This window comes from Lepidochelys kempii, chromosome 3 (genome assembly GCF_965140265.1).
Source record: "Lepidochelys kempii isolate rLepKem1 chromosome 3, rLepKem1.hap2, whole genome shotgun sequence".
In the NCBI taxonomy this organism is placed as follows: Eukaryota; Metazoa; Chordata; order Testudines; family Cheloniidae; genus Lepidochelys; species Lepidochelys kempii.
In genome coordinates this window covers 139,014,111-139,030,160 of record NC_133258.1, presented here as the reverse complement: position 1 = coordinate 139,030,160, position 16,050 = coordinate 139,014,111, and the positions used below count along the sequence as shown (strand labels likewise).

At 51.5% G+C, this 16,050-nt stretch overlaps 4 non-coding genes across 4 annotated transcripts; all 4 read right to left on the bottom strand.

Moving 5' to 3' along the window:
• Positions 1-11,901: 11,901 nt before the first annotated feature.
• TRNAL-AAG (transfer RNA leucine (anticodon AAG)) lies at positions 11,902-11,984 on the bottom strand. The gene has a single exon. It is a non-coding gene; the product is annotated as a tRNA-Leu (tRNA).
• Positions 11,985-12,447: 463 nt separating this feature from the next.
• Positions 12,448-12,530, bottom strand: TRNAL-AAG (transfer RNA leucine (anticodon AAG)). Its single transcript has one exon. It is a non-coding gene; the product is annotated as a tRNA-Leu (tRNA).
• A 1,346-nt stretch (positions 12,531-13,876) lies between these two features.
• Positions 13,877-13,959, bottom strand: TRNAL-CAG (transfer RNA leucine (anticodon CAG)). The gene has a single exon. It is a non-coding gene; the product is annotated as a tRNA-Leu (tRNA).
• A 1,660-nt stretch (positions 13,960-15,619) lies between these two features.
• Positions 15,620-15,702, bottom strand: TRNAL-CAG (transfer RNA leucine (anticodon CAG)). The gene has a single exon. It is a non-coding gene; the product is annotated as a tRNA-Leu (tRNA).
• Positions 15,703-16,050: the final 348 nt, after the last annotated feature.

The window sequence follows — 16,050 nt, the reverse complement described above, 5'->3', positions numbered from 1 at the left end:
TAATCAGAGAGAATACTATATATAGACAAACCCTTACTTGCAACTCTGACAGCTCTAAAGTACAAGTGTAAATTGTAGCAGCCCTTGTGGACGCTTGGATTTATTGATTTATTTATATATTATTATTATTATTTTATTTTATTTATTTTATTTCAGAAAAGAGACAAAAATGGATTTATGTGCATATGCAGCTTCTGATCCATGTCATTTATTCGACCAGTCGCAGCTAACCAGCTGCAGAAAACTGTGATCAATCCACAGACTTAAACTGTCGACCAAAAATGACAGTCAAATATTTTTGAATAACAAAAAAAAAATTGAGTAAATTTTGATCTGCTCATGGATATTTCACTAGCAGAAAAAGAGGCTCTGCTCGTTGGATAAATGATTAATAGTGAATTAGTCATTTGGATCAAATTGTCTAGTACTCTTAACAAAAACTAATTTCAGTAATCTTGGGTTAGTATAAGAAAAAGGTCAAAGGGAATTAACTTCTCTATTTAAATGCTAAGCCTACCAAAAATAAGTCACCTTTAAAGTAATGAGATTAAGATTAAGATAATAACCTTTATAAATTTAAATATCTTTTTAAATACAGGACTTTTCTCTTGTGATTATTTTGAAATTATTTGTCTTTAAAGAATCAAACTAAGACCCAGTACAATTGAAGAAAGATATGAAGAATAAGGAAATACGTTTGTAAATATTTTTTACTGTGACTCTAAAGTAACAATGTTAATTAGAAGAATTTCAAAATAAATAATAATGACAAGTAAAATACAAAAACTAGGTGTGATGTTTAGTACCTACAGACTATATTGTCATGAACGGAGGACTGCTGGCTTTACAAGCAGAGAAATTAGCATTTTATTATGTAAGCCTCAGGCCTAGAAGATTTAGAGGGACAGAGCTCTCTGCACCTGCTATTGGGGAGAAGGGGAAAAGCCAGCCCTGGCCAGACTCATTTACATAAATTATAATGTTGTTTACCCATAAATGTACCTACTGCATTTTGTTGTTTTGGCTGCAATTTGTTTGTTTTGATGAGTATATGTGATAACAGATTACTATAATTACTACACTCACGAATGTGCAAAGAATTCTTCAGCATATATACCCTGATTGAGGGGTCATCCTGATAGAACAAATAATGGATTTTGATTGGGTCGTAATGTTCAGGTTAATTACAAAGAAGGGGAAAGGGCTCTGACCTGGAAATGAAAAGTGCTGTTTAAGGATAGGAATCCTGTCCAAGGATCATGTTTCCATATCTGGGAATTTTCTGCTCTGTGTGAAAGAACCTGTTGAGCAGCAGAAGCAGATGCCACAGTGAGCACTGACTAGAGCAGCATGTGGTGGCGGCGGCGGCGGAATCAATAGTTAAACTTTTCCCACAGAGAGGACTGGCAATATGGAGCTAACTTCACTACACTCCATACTGTTACGAATTATTCCTTTTAGGACACGTACAGTTCGTTTCTAGGCTGAGGCAACCAAATAAAGACAGACTGCAGAGTGTCTTAAAGTTTGTAGGTTTATTACGCTCGAGCGTGGTACCGCCCAGTTAAGCAGAACGGGACCCCGATTACAGGTTACACAAAGATTATATACTGTTGGCAAAACATCCTGCCTGTGTGCCTCGGGGGGGGACGGGACTAAACCAATAAACAGGCCTTCTCCTTATCTATCACCAATCCCCTGCAGACACCTTCCCCCTGCAAAACACCTGAAGTGGCAACTGTTTCAGACATGTCAGCTGGTTCCTGTCTCCTTTGTTTCCCTTATCTTGAAACTGTCCAGCTGTCCACCTTGAAGGATCCTTCCTTGGTATGTGATGTGCTCGCTTCTAGTTAATGGCCGACAGAAAACCCAAAAATGGAGTCACATATGCTAACTAGGTTAATTTCCCCTAACACATACACCTGGCCAGTTGGAGCAGAGCTGTCAACACAGCTCTTGATTTAAATCCACCTTGGTAAATTATCCCAGTGATTAATTATTGTCACCATGAAAAATTTATGCCTTATTTCCCATCTCAATTTGTCTAGCTTCAACCTCCAGCCGTTGTGTAAGGCGACTGTTGACCCTGTACTGAAACTTAGTGTGGGGGTTTCGGTTGGCCCTCTCCCAACACAAAAAGAAAGGGGAAGGGCTGATGAGAAATGAGGTCCCTGAGACTGACAGTCCCCAGCGACAATGGGGAGAGGCCAGTGCTCTAGGTAAGCCCAATAGACAGGGCAGGCAGGCCAATGTGGGAGTCGGGAGCTCGGGGTCTCATCCTGTGTGTGAACTGGAACCAGAGTAGGGCAGAGCTAAGGAGAGAGCAGGAGCCTGAGCTGAGCTGGAGGCAGAGCAGCAGCAGCCAGAACCAGAGGGGCCAGAGAAGCAGCCCAGCTAGGGTTGCCAGGTGTCCAGTTTTCTACCAGAACATCTGGTCAAAAAGGGATCCTGGCGGCTCTGGCCAGCATCTCTGACCAGGTCATTTAAAGTCTGGTTGCGGCACAGCAGGGCTGGCAGGCTCCCTACGTGACTCCTGGAAGTGGTAACATTTCCCTATGACTCCTAATCAGAGGTTGAGGCGGCCAGAGGGCTCTGTGTACTGCCCCTGAGTGCCACCTCCGCAGCTCCCATTGGCCAGGAGCTGGAGTCTGCTCCCAGAACCCCCTGCTGTGCCCCAACCCCCTGCCCCAGCCCTAAGCCCCCTCACACACCCAAACTCCCTCCTGGAGTCTGCACCCCCTCCCACACCCCAACCCCCTACCCCAGCCCTGAGCTCCCTCACACTCTGAACCCCTCAGCCCCAGCCTAGAGCCCCCTCCTGCACCCCAAATCTCTCAGCCCCAGCCCCACCACAGAGCCTTCACCCCCTCCCGCACCCCCACCTCCCTGCCCCAGCCCAGACCCCGGCCCGCACCCTGAACCCCCCCCATTTCTGGCCCCACTCTGGAGCACCCAGCCCAGAGCCCGTACCCCCTCCCACACTCCATCTTCCTGCCCCAGCCTCGTGAAAATGAGCGAGTGAGTGAGGGTGGGGAAGAGCGAGCAAAGGAGGGACGGGGGATGGAATGAGTGGGGGGTGGGACCTTGAAGAAGGGGTAGGGCAGGGGCTGGGCCACAGGGAAAGGGCAGGGCGGGGGCAGGGCAAGGGTGTTTTGTTTTTTGCAGATAGCAAGTTGGCAACACTAAGCCCAGCAGGCAGACGTGGGCTGGAGGCAGAGCTGGGAAGCTGGAATCAGAGCAGCCCAGAGTCAGGAGATGAAACCGCACAGACCTCCCATGCCAATGGTGAGCCAGGGCTGCGCTACAGTGAGGAGCTATAGGTCCAGAGCCGGGGAGTGGACGCCCGCTGTGCCACAAGTAACACTGGAGCTGAATGCAGTAAGCAGTTGGCGAGAGTGAGGTGGGACCTTAGGCAGAGAAGGCCAAGAGTAAGGAGACATCGTCAGACAAGAGGTCTTGCAGGTTGGATTTGAGAGGGAGTCATGATGACTGCAAATGGAGGGCCAATGCTGGGGAGAAGGGTCCTGCCATCTGGAGCCTGAGGGCACGTGGCCACCGCCAGAATAGGTGTCTGACCTGTGGTATCACTGCAGTGCAGCCAGGGCCTGGGAAGGAGGCCTGGGACAGGCGAGGAACAGATTGTCCACTTTTCTTACGTCCCAGAGACTGCTGTTTTGGCTTCCCTGTGCCCACAGGGCGGGGTTTGTTGTTTCCCTTAACCTTTTCTATTTTTTCCTTATTTTTCTTACTGTTGTTGCTTAATAAATTGTATTTGCTTTGAACTTAATGTAATGATCCATGGGTCAAGGAAGCAGACAATGAGGAGAGAGCACCCCAGAGTGGGGAAGCCCTAGCCCCTGTTCTAAGTGACCATGACAAAACTGGGGGTCAAGCCTCCCAGGGATCCTGGGCCAAGTCTTGTTGGGGTTACGAGGACTCTGCCACATGAGAGAGAGGAAGAGGCATCCTTGAGGTCAGGCAGTCATATGGGTTTGGAGTTGGGGTGGGGACTCAGATCCTTTTGTTAAACAATTCCATCGGGGCAGTGTGTAAGTCAGGATGGTGTCCCACTATTGTCCTGCTTACGACTGAATCATGTTATACCTTTCTCTGTCAGATTGAAGAGCCCACTGGGGATGGACTCGAAAGGGCCCAATAAGCATTTTCCATCCACGATGCTGTAGTAACCCTTCTCCGAGGTATTGTTGGCATCAACAAGGGCTGAGTTCAAATAGATCAGGGTCTCTCTTAAAACTACCCATCACCACAGGCTCAATCCCCTAGCCAGAGCTTCGGGATCACTAGCTACCTTCCTGGGTGTCCTTACTAGGCAATATTTCCCCACTCACAAGCCCTGAGTTTGTGTCTAAAACAAGGAAAGCTTTACTGGGTGAAAAGAGAACACACTAAGTAAAACACGTCTGCCTCCCAGTAGCTTTAGCCGTAGTCCATTACCTTGGTTCCCTTCCTGCTGGTGTGAACTTCCAATAGGTAAATGTCTCTTTACCACATCATTTCCCCTTCTTCAGCCACTAAACCCCACCCTTGGTTTGGTGTCAGTGGACAGCACAGTCCCAGAGTCCTGCGACGCACTCAAGCAGGCCCATCTCCAATCCCCTGGGGAAGTGCTGCCTACGCCTGTCTCCACAACCTAACCAGCTACAATGAGTTCACCTTTATTTTGTGGGTGGGCAAGAGGGGCTGCTGCTGCCACCACCCCGATGGGCGTCAATGAAGAGCCCTTTCTGCATTGCACCCTGTCAAAGAGCTGTTTCCGCATCATCTGCTGACAGAGTCCCCCCAACAGCATAGGAGAAGCACTAGCATGCAGGGCCTTTGAGTAGCTCTCACCACAAAGGAGACTTTTTCCTCCCTCTGAGTTCAGTTCCACTAGCCAACCAATTCTGAGCTCACAGACTCATAGACTTTAAGCCCAGAAGGGACCATCAGTCTGACCACTTGAACATTGCAAACCACAGAACCTCACCCACCTCCTTCTGTAATAGACACATAACCTCTGGCTGAGTTACTGAAGTCCTGAAATCATGGTTTTAAGACTTCAAGTTACAGATAACCCACCATTTACGCTAGTTTAAATCAGCAAGTGACCCATGCCCCATGGTGCAGAGGAAGGCGAACCCCTCCTCCCCTCCCCTCAGGGTCTCTGCCAATCTGACCCAGGGGGAAATTTCTTCCTGGTCAGAAATATGGCAATCAGTTGGACCCTGAGCATGTTGGCAGGACCCCCAGCCAGACACCTAGGAAAGAACTGTCTGTAGTAATTCAGAGCCCTCCCAATCTAATGTCCCATCTCCAGCCAACGGGGATAGTTGCTACTAGCAGTCACAGATGGGCCACATGTCTTTGTAGGCAGTCTTACCATACCATTCCCTCCATAAACTTATCAAGCTCAGTCGTGAAGCAGTTAGTTTTTTTGCCCCCACTACTCCCCTTGGAAGGCTTGGAACTTCACTCTTCTGATGGTTAGAAACCTTTGCCTAATTTTGAGCCTAAACTTGCTGATGGCCAGTTTATATCCTTTTGTTCTTGTGTCCACATTGGCGCTTAACTTAAATAATTCCTCTCCTTCTCTGGTATTTATCCCTCTGATGTATTTATAGAGAGTAATCTCCCCTCAGCCTTCATTTGGTTAGGCTAAACAAGCCAAGATCCTTGAGTCTCCTCTCATCAGGTAGGTTTTGCATTCCTCAGATCATCCTAATAACCCTCTCTGAACCTGTTCCAATTTGAATTCATCTTTCTTAAACATGGGAGACCAGAATTGAACACAGTATTCCATGTGAGCTCTTACTTTTGCCTTGTATAATGGCAATAATGCTTCCCTATCTCTACTGGAAATTCCTTGTCTGATACATCCTAGGATTGCATTAGTCTTTTTCATGACCACATCACATTTCCAACTCATAGACATCCTATGCTCAACCGATACACCCAGGTCTTTTTCCTCTTCTGTCACTTTCAACTGATAAATCCCCAGCTTACAGTAAAAATTCTTGCTGATAGTCCCTAAATCCATGACCTTGCACTTTACACTATTAAATTTCATCCCATTTCTATTACTCCAGTTTTCAAAGGCCTCCAGATCTTCTTATATGATATTCTGCTCCTCCTCCATTTTGGCAATACCTCCCTACTTTGTGTCATCCATAAATTTTATTAGCACACTCCAACTTTTTGGGCCACGGTCATGAAAGAAAAAGTTAAACAAGATTGGTCCCAAGACTGATCCCTGAGGAAAACTCCACTGATAACCTCTTTCCAGCCTCACAGTTCACCTTTCATTATGACCTGTTGTAGTCTCCCCTTTAACCAGTTCCTTATCCTCCTTTCAATTCTCATATTAATCCCTATCTTCTCCAATTATCTAATAATTTCCCACGTGGAACTATACAAATGTCTTACTGAAATCCAGGTAGATTAGATCTACTGCACTTCCTTTGTCTAAAAAAATCAGTTATCTTCTCAGTTAGCTTCTGCAACTTTGACTTAAAGTAATGCCAAGCCTGCTCCACATTCAACCTTGAGTTCTTCAGTCCAGTCTACTTCCCTAACTAATTCCCTTGATTTTTTAAAGTTTGCCCTTTTGAAATCAAGGACTCTCGCTGAAGACCTATTTTTCTTTATTCTTGCATTTAGGTAGAGGTATGGTGGCTCCCAAAATGTCACCAGAAGAATTCTGGGTAGAAAGCTGTGATGTTATTGACGTGAACTGTGACCGTACAGAACACTGTTGCAACCAAGGTCCTATAGTTGCACCAAATCTTGTACAAAGGAGGTCAAGTAAGGTGTCTATGAAAAAGTTGTAATTTGCTGGTTATGATTATTCTGTCTGTATGTGTGTATCATTTTTGTATTTGAAGTTCTGAATATTGGCTATATACTTGTATCTCAATGTGTTTGGTTCTCAGTAGCACCAGTGAAGCATTTGGCCATCTTATTGAGAAGGGACTCTTCAGGTTAAGTGCCCAATCAAGAAACACTTAACTGACAATGGACCTTAGGAGACTCCAATCCACATATGAGTAGCCTCCCTGGGAAGCATGTGAGCAATGGCTGCTCTACCTGTAAAGAACTGAGTCATGCATGGATATGTGACTTGCCCAGGTGACTCCAAACTCCACCTTGCTGCTGTGATTTTCCACAGTAAGAACAAAGGGTCCTTCCACATGGCAAAAGGACTATAAAAGGCAGCTGCATCATCTTCATTTTGTCTTCAATCTTGCTTTTTACCTTTGCTACAAACTGAAGCGCTGAACAATGAACTGAATGACCCATCCAAATCTGTGGATGTACTCCAGAGATTTGATTTGAACCTGCAGTTTATTCCATCACTGCTACAAGCCTGAACCAAAAACTTTGCCATTACTGTATGTAATTGATTCAATTTAACCAGTTTTAACTTTCATCTATATTTCATTCTTTTTATGAATAAGCCTTTAGATGTTAGATTCTAAAGGATTGGCAACAGCATGATTTGTGGTTAAGATCTGACTTGTATATTGACCTGGGTCTGGGACTTGGACCTTTGAGATCAGGAAAATCTTTTTTCTTTTACTGGGGTATTGGTTTTCGTAACCATTCATCCCCATAAGGAGTGGTGTTCGTGCTGATACAAGGGTACTGGAGTATCTGAGGGAATTGCTTGTATGACTTCTGGTTAGCCAGTGGAGCAAAACTGAAGTTCTCTCTGTTTGGCTGGTTTGGTGTGCCTTAACAGTAAAGGGACTCCAGCTTTGGGCTGTAACTGCCCTGTTCTAAGCAATTTATCCTGAATTGATACTCTCAGTTGTGTCCCGCCAGAGGCTGCTTTGTTACAAAAGCCTGTACCGATGAAACTCTTTCTGTAGCCATACTTCCTCCTATTCACCAATAGATGAGGTCAGAGAGGTCCTTCCCTTCTGTCCATCTAGAGTCCTGGATAAATGGCTTATACAGGTGAAGCAGCAGAGTGGCCATTCTTCCCACTGCTCACCAACAGATGGAAGCGGAGAGCTCCTTACCCCATGAGCTTCAGGCCACATGGATTTACACTGGGCATAACAATACAGAGAAACTTATGTTAAACACCTGGCTACTGTTTGCGTGGGACGTGCTACCTTGGCTGGACTGTGTCTCTGCTGGAAATTCTTCATTAGATATTCTTTGTTTCTCAGTGTGATGCAGGGCAGCTACCATCTCCAAAAATACAAGATTAGCTGCTTGCGGCTATGCCTCTAATTAGGTTATACGCTCCATAAAAATGGAAGGTGTTTTTTTTTTGTAAGGCATATTGGGTATTGCCATAAAAGCAATGACAGTTAGTCACCCATACTTAGTTGCAGTATCTGTTATTCCTGGCATCTGTTTTCTGCAGATAAGTGTTAAGCAACAGCTGTTTCACATTAATGAGGTTAAAAAAAAAAGTACAACATCTCATTAATTACTATTTCACTCTTTCTTAACAGACCCACTTTAGAGACCTTTAGTTAGCAGCTCTTGCTGTTCATGCTGAGTGGAACTCATTTCCATTGCTATTAGGATCATTTGGAGAGTGTTACACATCACATATCTCAAGTTTACTGTGAACATCCTGCAATCACAATTTCTGTTTAGGATGCTCCACATCACATTGTTGATGGAGCTGTCTGCACGTATGAACTTGGAAGCACATGATGTAAACCAGAAAATGAAATGAATAAATTTATTATCTTGTATCTTGAGGGCAACCTATTCCCCTTTAAGTATCCAGTAACTGTGAACCCCAACATTCTGCTTTCCTTCCATGCGTGGAATGACCAGGATATCCCATTCCCAGTGGGAAAGGCGATCCACACATGAAAGGAGAGCGAAATCTGGGAAATTAAATCTGAAAGAATAATTTTTCTCTAAGGTAGGAAATGTCGCAGTCTGAATGCATTTATACAGATGCATTATAGCATGTAGCCAGCGAACAGGGGACCGCAAACAGGGGAGTTTGAGAGTGGGCGAAGGAGATCCCCCTGCTGAACAAACAAGGTGCAAGTACTAACCTTGGGGTAAGTGAGTTTGTTTGGCTGTTTGTTTTTTTCTTTTTCTTTCAGGTTATTTCAGTTACAGGCAGCAGCGTATTAATGCCTAGGCCAACAAGGCCTAGGCCTATGGCGGCAAATTTGCAGGGGCAGCAAATTTATAATAGTAGCCAGAGGCTGCTTCTCCTGGTGCTGGTTCGTGCCCTCCTCCCCTGGCCCTGCCCCAACTCCACCCCTTCCCGACTCCCTCCCTGCCCCTATTGGTCCCCTTCCCCAAATACCCATCCCGGCCCTGCCTCCTCTCCTGAGCGCGCCGCGTTTCCTCCTTTGCGAAGCACTGGCAGGGAGCGGGGAGAAGCAGGACCCGGCGGCGCCCTCAGGGGAGGAGTTGGAGCGGAGGTGAGCTGTGGCTGGGGGGCCGAGAGCTGCTGGGGGATGGGGGGGCAGCGATTATTTCAGGGCCTAGGGGCAGCAAAATCATTAATCTGCCATTGGTTAGAGGGTAAATTGGTTCAATTGGGATTGTGTGTTGGGGACAGTTTAAGCCTTTGTTTCCTTGATCAGCCTCAATCAGCCTTGTGAGCACACACCCATTGTGTGATTAATGGAGGGGGTACGGCTGAAAACCCAGAGGCGAAGTGACCAAGGGGAGCTTGCAAACAGGGGAGTTTGAGAGAGGAAGTCATAATACAAGCCTTATGGTTAGGAAGTGCCTCATCACCAGCGCCAACACAGCTCCTGTCTCCTCTACCTCCGCCAGTATCCAGACAGAGAACCTAACCATGGATGCCTCTACCCAGAGCCTGGTGTGGATTTGAAGAGATTGTGGCCTGCATTTCCCACTCACAGAAACCCAGGCTCGGGGGACCATCCAGTGTGAGAGGTGCCTACTGGTGGAATCTCTCAGGAAGCAGGTGGGAGAGTGACAGGAGGTGGCTAGGCTGAGGAGCATACGTGCACATGATGAATTCATTGATAGTATTCGTATGGATATATTCCAAGGCTGAGGATGATACCCAGCTAGAGACGACTGCTTTCATGTCCGTGGGGGCAGAGATTAAGGCTCTGGCACAGGGACGACACTGGCTACTGGTTACTTCTGGAACCAGGCAGTGCTCCACCCCTACCTCTAACCCACCCACCCACCGTGGTGATGGAGAACTGTTATGCTGCCCTGGCAACGAGCCATGCGGAATCACTCCCAAAGGTGGAGGAGGAGAAGCCACATACCCCAAGGCTGGGAGGATCACAGCCACCACTCCCAGGAGGAACCGTAGGGTACTGGTGGTTGGAGACTCTCTTCTGAGAGGGATGGAGACACCCATGTGGAGCCCTGACATAGCATCCCAGGCTGTATGCTGCTTGCCAGCGGCCAGTATCCAAGACATTACGGAGGGATATTTGAGGATCACCCGGCCCTCTGACAACTAGCCATGCAACTCACCCATCTGGGCACTAATACTACAGCGAGGTATGATCCTCGGCAGATCAGAAATGACTACAGGGGTCTGGCAGTAAGGGTGACGGAGTTGAGAGCTCAGGTGGTGATCTCTTCATTATTCCAGTCAAGGGTTGAGACTTAGCAGAGACAGAGGTTGGTCAATGCCTGGTGGTCAATGACTGGCTGCGAGAATTCTGTCACCAGGAGGTCTTAGGCTTCCTTGACATTGGGACGCTGTTCCAGGAAGAATGATTTGGGCAGGTCCCTCCACTAGCTGTCGGCAGAGAGGCCAACGCTCAGGCGCACTGCAAGTAGAGGCCCGCTCCCATGGCCCCTTACCAAGCACCAAGAGGGGGCCGGAGAACGCCTCCCATCACGGCAGGCAGAGAAGAGGCTGTAAGGGGTGGGATTCGAACCCACGCATCCGGGGGAGACTGTGACCTGAACGCAGCGCCTTACACCGCACATTACACCTTACAACGCAGCTCTCTTGCCTGCCACTTGCGGCAGCAGCAGGGGCCCCGCGCCCACCTGAGTCCCTCTCTGGCTTCTACAGGATGCAGGTGAGGGTGGCAGAGACTTTTCCCCGAGGCCTCGGGGGAGGACGTGGGAACTCCATCTCTGACGAGATCAACAGAAGCTGCCCGCCCGAAACGAACCGAAGGAAGCCCCAAGAGAACAAAAGCCCGGCATGCTGTTGTCAGGAGTGGGATTCGAACCCACGTCTCCGGAGGAGAGTGCGGCCTAAAAGCAGCGCCTTCGACAGCACGGCCAGCCTGACTAAGCCGAGAGAGACCCCTTTGAGTGGGAGTCGAAGAAAAAGCACCCGCGTGCGCCACAGGGAGAAAAAACGCCCCAGGACTCTCCCTCCATGTGCCCCACTCCCGAGGGGGCGGAAACTCAGGGCTACTCGGGTGGGATTCAAACCGACCTCTCGGGGGGAGACTGCAACCTGAATGCAGCGCCTTACACTGCGCGTTCACCCTTACAGCCTGCTGCAAGTCTCTCTGCTAGCTGTCAGCAGAGCGGCCAACGCTCAGGCACACTGGAAGTCGAGGCCCGCTCAAGTGGCCCCCTACCTAGTACCAAGAAAAGGGCCCTCAGCTCCCTCCCACCAAGAGGCAGCCAGGGAACGCCTCCCACCATGGCAGGCAGAGGTGAGGCTGTCACGAGTAGGATTCAAACCCATGTTTCCAGGGGAGACTGCGACCTTAACACAGCATCTTGGACCGCTCGGCCAATCTGACTGGGGGTGGCATGCTGCATGGCCCCCATACCCACCAGAATCCGTCTCTGGCTTTGACAGGGCACAGGCCAGCGTAGCGGTGCCTTTTCCCCGAGGCCCACGGGGAAGACGTGCGAACTCCTTCTCTGACAAGATCAGCAGCAACCGTCCGCCCGTCCGAAAAAAACCGAAGCAAGCCCCAAGAGAACAAAAGCCTGAAACACTGCTGTCAGGAGTGGGATTCGAACCCACGCCTCCAGGGGAGACTGCGACCTTAACGCAGCGCCTTAGACTGCTCGGCCACCCTGACGGCCTGCAAAAAGTCCCTCTGCTACCTGTCAGCATAGCGGCCAACGCTCAAGCACACTGGAAGTCGCTGCCTGCTCCCGTGGCCCCTTACCTAGCACCAAGAAAAGAGCCCTTAGCTCCCTCCCACCAAGAGGTCGCCAGGGATCGCCTCCCGCCACGGCAGGCAGAGAAGAGGCTATCAGGAGTAGGATTCAAACCCACGTTTCCAGGGGAGACTGCAACCTTAACACAGCACCTTGGACCGCTCGGCCAAAATGACTGGTGGTGGCATGCTGCAGGGACCCCGTACCCACCAGAGTCCATCTCTGGCTTTGACACGGCACAGGTGAGCGTGGCGGTGCCTTTTCCCCAAGGCTCAGGGGGAGGACGTGGGAACTCCTTCTCTGACAAGATCAGCAGCAACTGCCCACCCGCCCGAAAAGAACCGAAGGAAGCCCAAAGAGAAAAAAAGCCTGACACGCAGCTGTCAGAAGTGGGATTTGAACCCACGCCTCCAGGGGAGACTGCAAACTTAATGCAGCACCTTAGACCGCTCAGCCACCCTGACAGCCTACAAGATGTCCCTCTGCTAGCTTTCAGCAGAGCGGCCTACGCTCAGGCACACTGGAAGTCGCTGCCTGCTCCCGCGGCCCCTTATCCAGTACCAAGAAAAGAACCCTTGGCTCCCTCCAACCAAGAGGCAGCCAGGGAATGCCTCCTGCCATGACAGGCAGAGAAGAGGCTGTCAAGGGTGGGATTCAAACCCACGTCTCCGGGGGAGGCTGCGACCTTAACGCAGCGCCTTGGATCGCTCAGCCACCCTGACCGGGAGCGCTCTTGCCCGCTACTAGTGGCGATGGTAGCGGCCCCAGGCCAACCAGAGTCTCCCTCTGGCTTCGACAGGGCGCAGGCCAGCATGGCGGAGCCTTTTCTCCGAGGCCCAGGGGGAGGACGTGGGAACTTGCAATGAACCAAAGGAAGCCCCAAGAGAACAAAAGCCCGACATGCTGCTGTCAGGAGTGGGATTTGAACCCACACCTCCGGGGGAGAGTGCGGCCTAAAAGCAGTGCCTTGGACAGCACAGCCAGCCTGATCAAGCAGAGAGAGACCCCTTTGAGTGGGAGTCGAAGAAAAAACACCTGCGTGCGGGACAGGGAGAAAAAACGCCCCAGGACTCTCCCTCCATGTGCCCCACTCCCGAGGGGGTGGAAACTCAGGGCTTCTCAGAAGTAGGATTCAAACCCACCTCTCGGGGGGAGACTGCGACCTGAATGCAGCGCCTTACACCGCGCATTCACCCTTACGGCCTGCTGCAAGTCCCTCTGCTAGCTGTCAGCAGAGTGGCCAATGCTCAGGCTCACTGGAAGTCGCTGCCCGCTTCCGCAGCCCCTTACCTAGCACCAAGAAAAGGGCCCTCAGCTCCCTCCCACCAAAAGGTGGCCAGGGAACGCCTCCCGCCACAGCAGGCAGAGAAGTGGAGAGGGCCCCCTTTGGGTGGGAGTAGAAGAAAAAGCACGCACGTGCAGCACAGGGAGAGAAACCGGCCCACGGCTCTCCCTCCACGTGCCCCACTTCCGAGGAGAAGGAAACTCAGGGCTTGTCAGGGGTGGGATTCGAACCCATGCCTCCAGGGGAGACTGCGACCTTAATGCAGCGCCATGGACCATTCGGCCATTCTGACCAGGATCGGCGTCCTGCTGGCGATCTCTTGCCCGCCACTTGCGGCGGTGGCAGGGGCACTGCGCCCACCAGAGTCCATCTCTGGCTTCGACAGGGCACAGGCCAGCATGGCAGAGCCTTTTCTCTGAGGGCCGGGGGGGGGGGACGTGGGAACTGCTTCTCTGACGAGATTAAAAGCAGCCGCCCGCAACGAACCGAAGGAAGCCCCAAGAGAACAAAAGCCCAACACGCTGCTGTCAGGAGTGGGATTTGAACCCACGCCTCCAGGGGAGACTGCGACCTGAACGCAGCGCCTTAGACCGCTCGGCCACCCTGACGGCCCTCAAGAAGCCTCTCCGCTACCTGTCAGCAGAGCGGCCAACGCTCAGGCACACTGGAAGTCGAGGCCCGCTCCCATGGCCCCCTACCTAGTACCAAGAAAAGGGCCCTCAGCTCCCTCCCACCAAGAGGCAGCCAGGGAACGCCTCCCGCCATGGCAGGCAGAGATGAGGCTATCAGGAGTAGGATTGGAACCCACGTTTCCAAGGGAGACTGCGACCTTAACACAGCACCTTGGACCTCTCGGCCAACCTAACTGGGGGTGGCATGCTGTAGGGCCCCTGTACCCACCAGAGTCCCTCTCTGGCTTTGACAGGGCACAGGCCAGCATGGTGGCGCCTTTTCCCCGAGGCCCACGGGGAGGACGTGGGAACTCCTTCTCTGACAAGATCAGCAGCAACCGCCCGCCCGTCCAAAAAAACCCGAAGCAAACCCCAAGAGAACAAAAGCCTGACATGCTGCTATCAGGAGTGGGATTCAAACCCACGCCTCCATGGGAGACTACGACCTTAACGAAGCGCCTTGGACCACTCGGCCACCCTCACTGGGAGCGGCATGCTGCCAGCGCTCTCTTGCAGCGGTGGCAGGGGCCGCGGGCCCACCAGAGTCCCTCTCTGGCTTCGACAGGGCGCAGGCGAGTGTGGCAGCGTCTTTTCCCCGAGGCCCCGGGGGAGGATGTGGGAACGCCATCTCTGACGAGATCAACAGAAATCGCCCTCCCGCAAAGAACCGAAGGAAGCTTAAAGAGAACAAAAGCTCAGCATGCTGCTCTCAGGAGTGGGATTCGAACCCAAGTCTCCGGAGGAGAGTGTGGCCTAAAAGCAGCATCTTGGATAGCATGGCCAGCCTGACCAAGCAGAGAGAGACCCCTTTGAGTGGGAGTCAAGAAAAAGCACCCGCGTGCGGCACAGGGAGAAAAAACACCCCAGAACTCTCCCTCCATGTGACCCACCTCCGAGGGGGCGGAAACTCAGGGCTTCGATTCAAACCCATGCCTCTGGGGTAGACTGTGACCTGAACGCAGCACCTTAGACCGCTCGGCCACCCTGAAGGCCTGCAAGGAGTCCCTCCGCTAGCTGTCAGCAGAGTGGCCAATGCTCAGGCTCACTGGAAGTCGCTGCCCGCTTCCGCAGCCCCTTACCTAGCACCAAGAAAAGGGCCCTCAGCTCCCTCCCACTAAAAGGCGGCCAGGGAACGCCTCCCGCCACAGCAGGCAGAGAAGCGGAGAGGGCCCCCTTTGGGGGGGAGTAGAAGAAAAAGCACGCACGTGCAGCACAGGGAGAGAAACCGGCCCACGGCTCTCCCTCCACGTGCCCCACTTCCGAGGAGAAGGAAACTCAGGGCTTGTCAGGGGTGGGATTCGAACCCATGCCTCCAGGGGAGACTGCGACCTTAATGCAGCGCCATGGACCATTCGGCCATTCTGACCAGGATCGGCGTCCTGCCGGCGATCTCTTGCCCGCCACTTGCGGCGGTGGCAGGGGCACTGCGCCCACCAGAGTCCATCTCTGGCTTCGACAGGGCACAGGCCAGCATGGCAGAGCCTTTTCTCTGAGGGCCGGGGGGGGGACGTGGGAACTGCTTCTCTGACGAGATTAAAAGCAGCCGCCCGCAACGAACCGAAGGAAGCCCCAAGAGAACAAAAGCCCAACACGCTGCTGTCAGGAGTGGGATTTGAACCCACGCCTCCAGGGGAGACTGCGACCTGAACGCAGCGCCTTAGACCGCTCGGCCACCCTGACGGCCCTCAAGAAGCCTCTCCGCTACCTGTCAGCAGAGCGGCCAACGCTCAGGCACACTGGAAGTCGAGGCCCGCTCCCATGGCCCCCTACCTAGTACCAAGAAAAGGGCCCTCAGCTCCCTCCCACCAAGAGGCAGCCAGGGAACGCCTCCCACCATGGCAGGCAGAGATGAGGCTATCAGGAGTAGGATTGGAACCCACGTTTCCAAGGGAGACTTCGACCTTAACGCAGCACCTTGGACCTCTCGGCCAACCTAACTGGGGGTGGCATGCTGTAGGGCCCCTGTACCCACCAGAGTACCTCTCTGGCTTTGACAGGGCACAGGCCAGCGTGGTGGCGCCTTTTCCC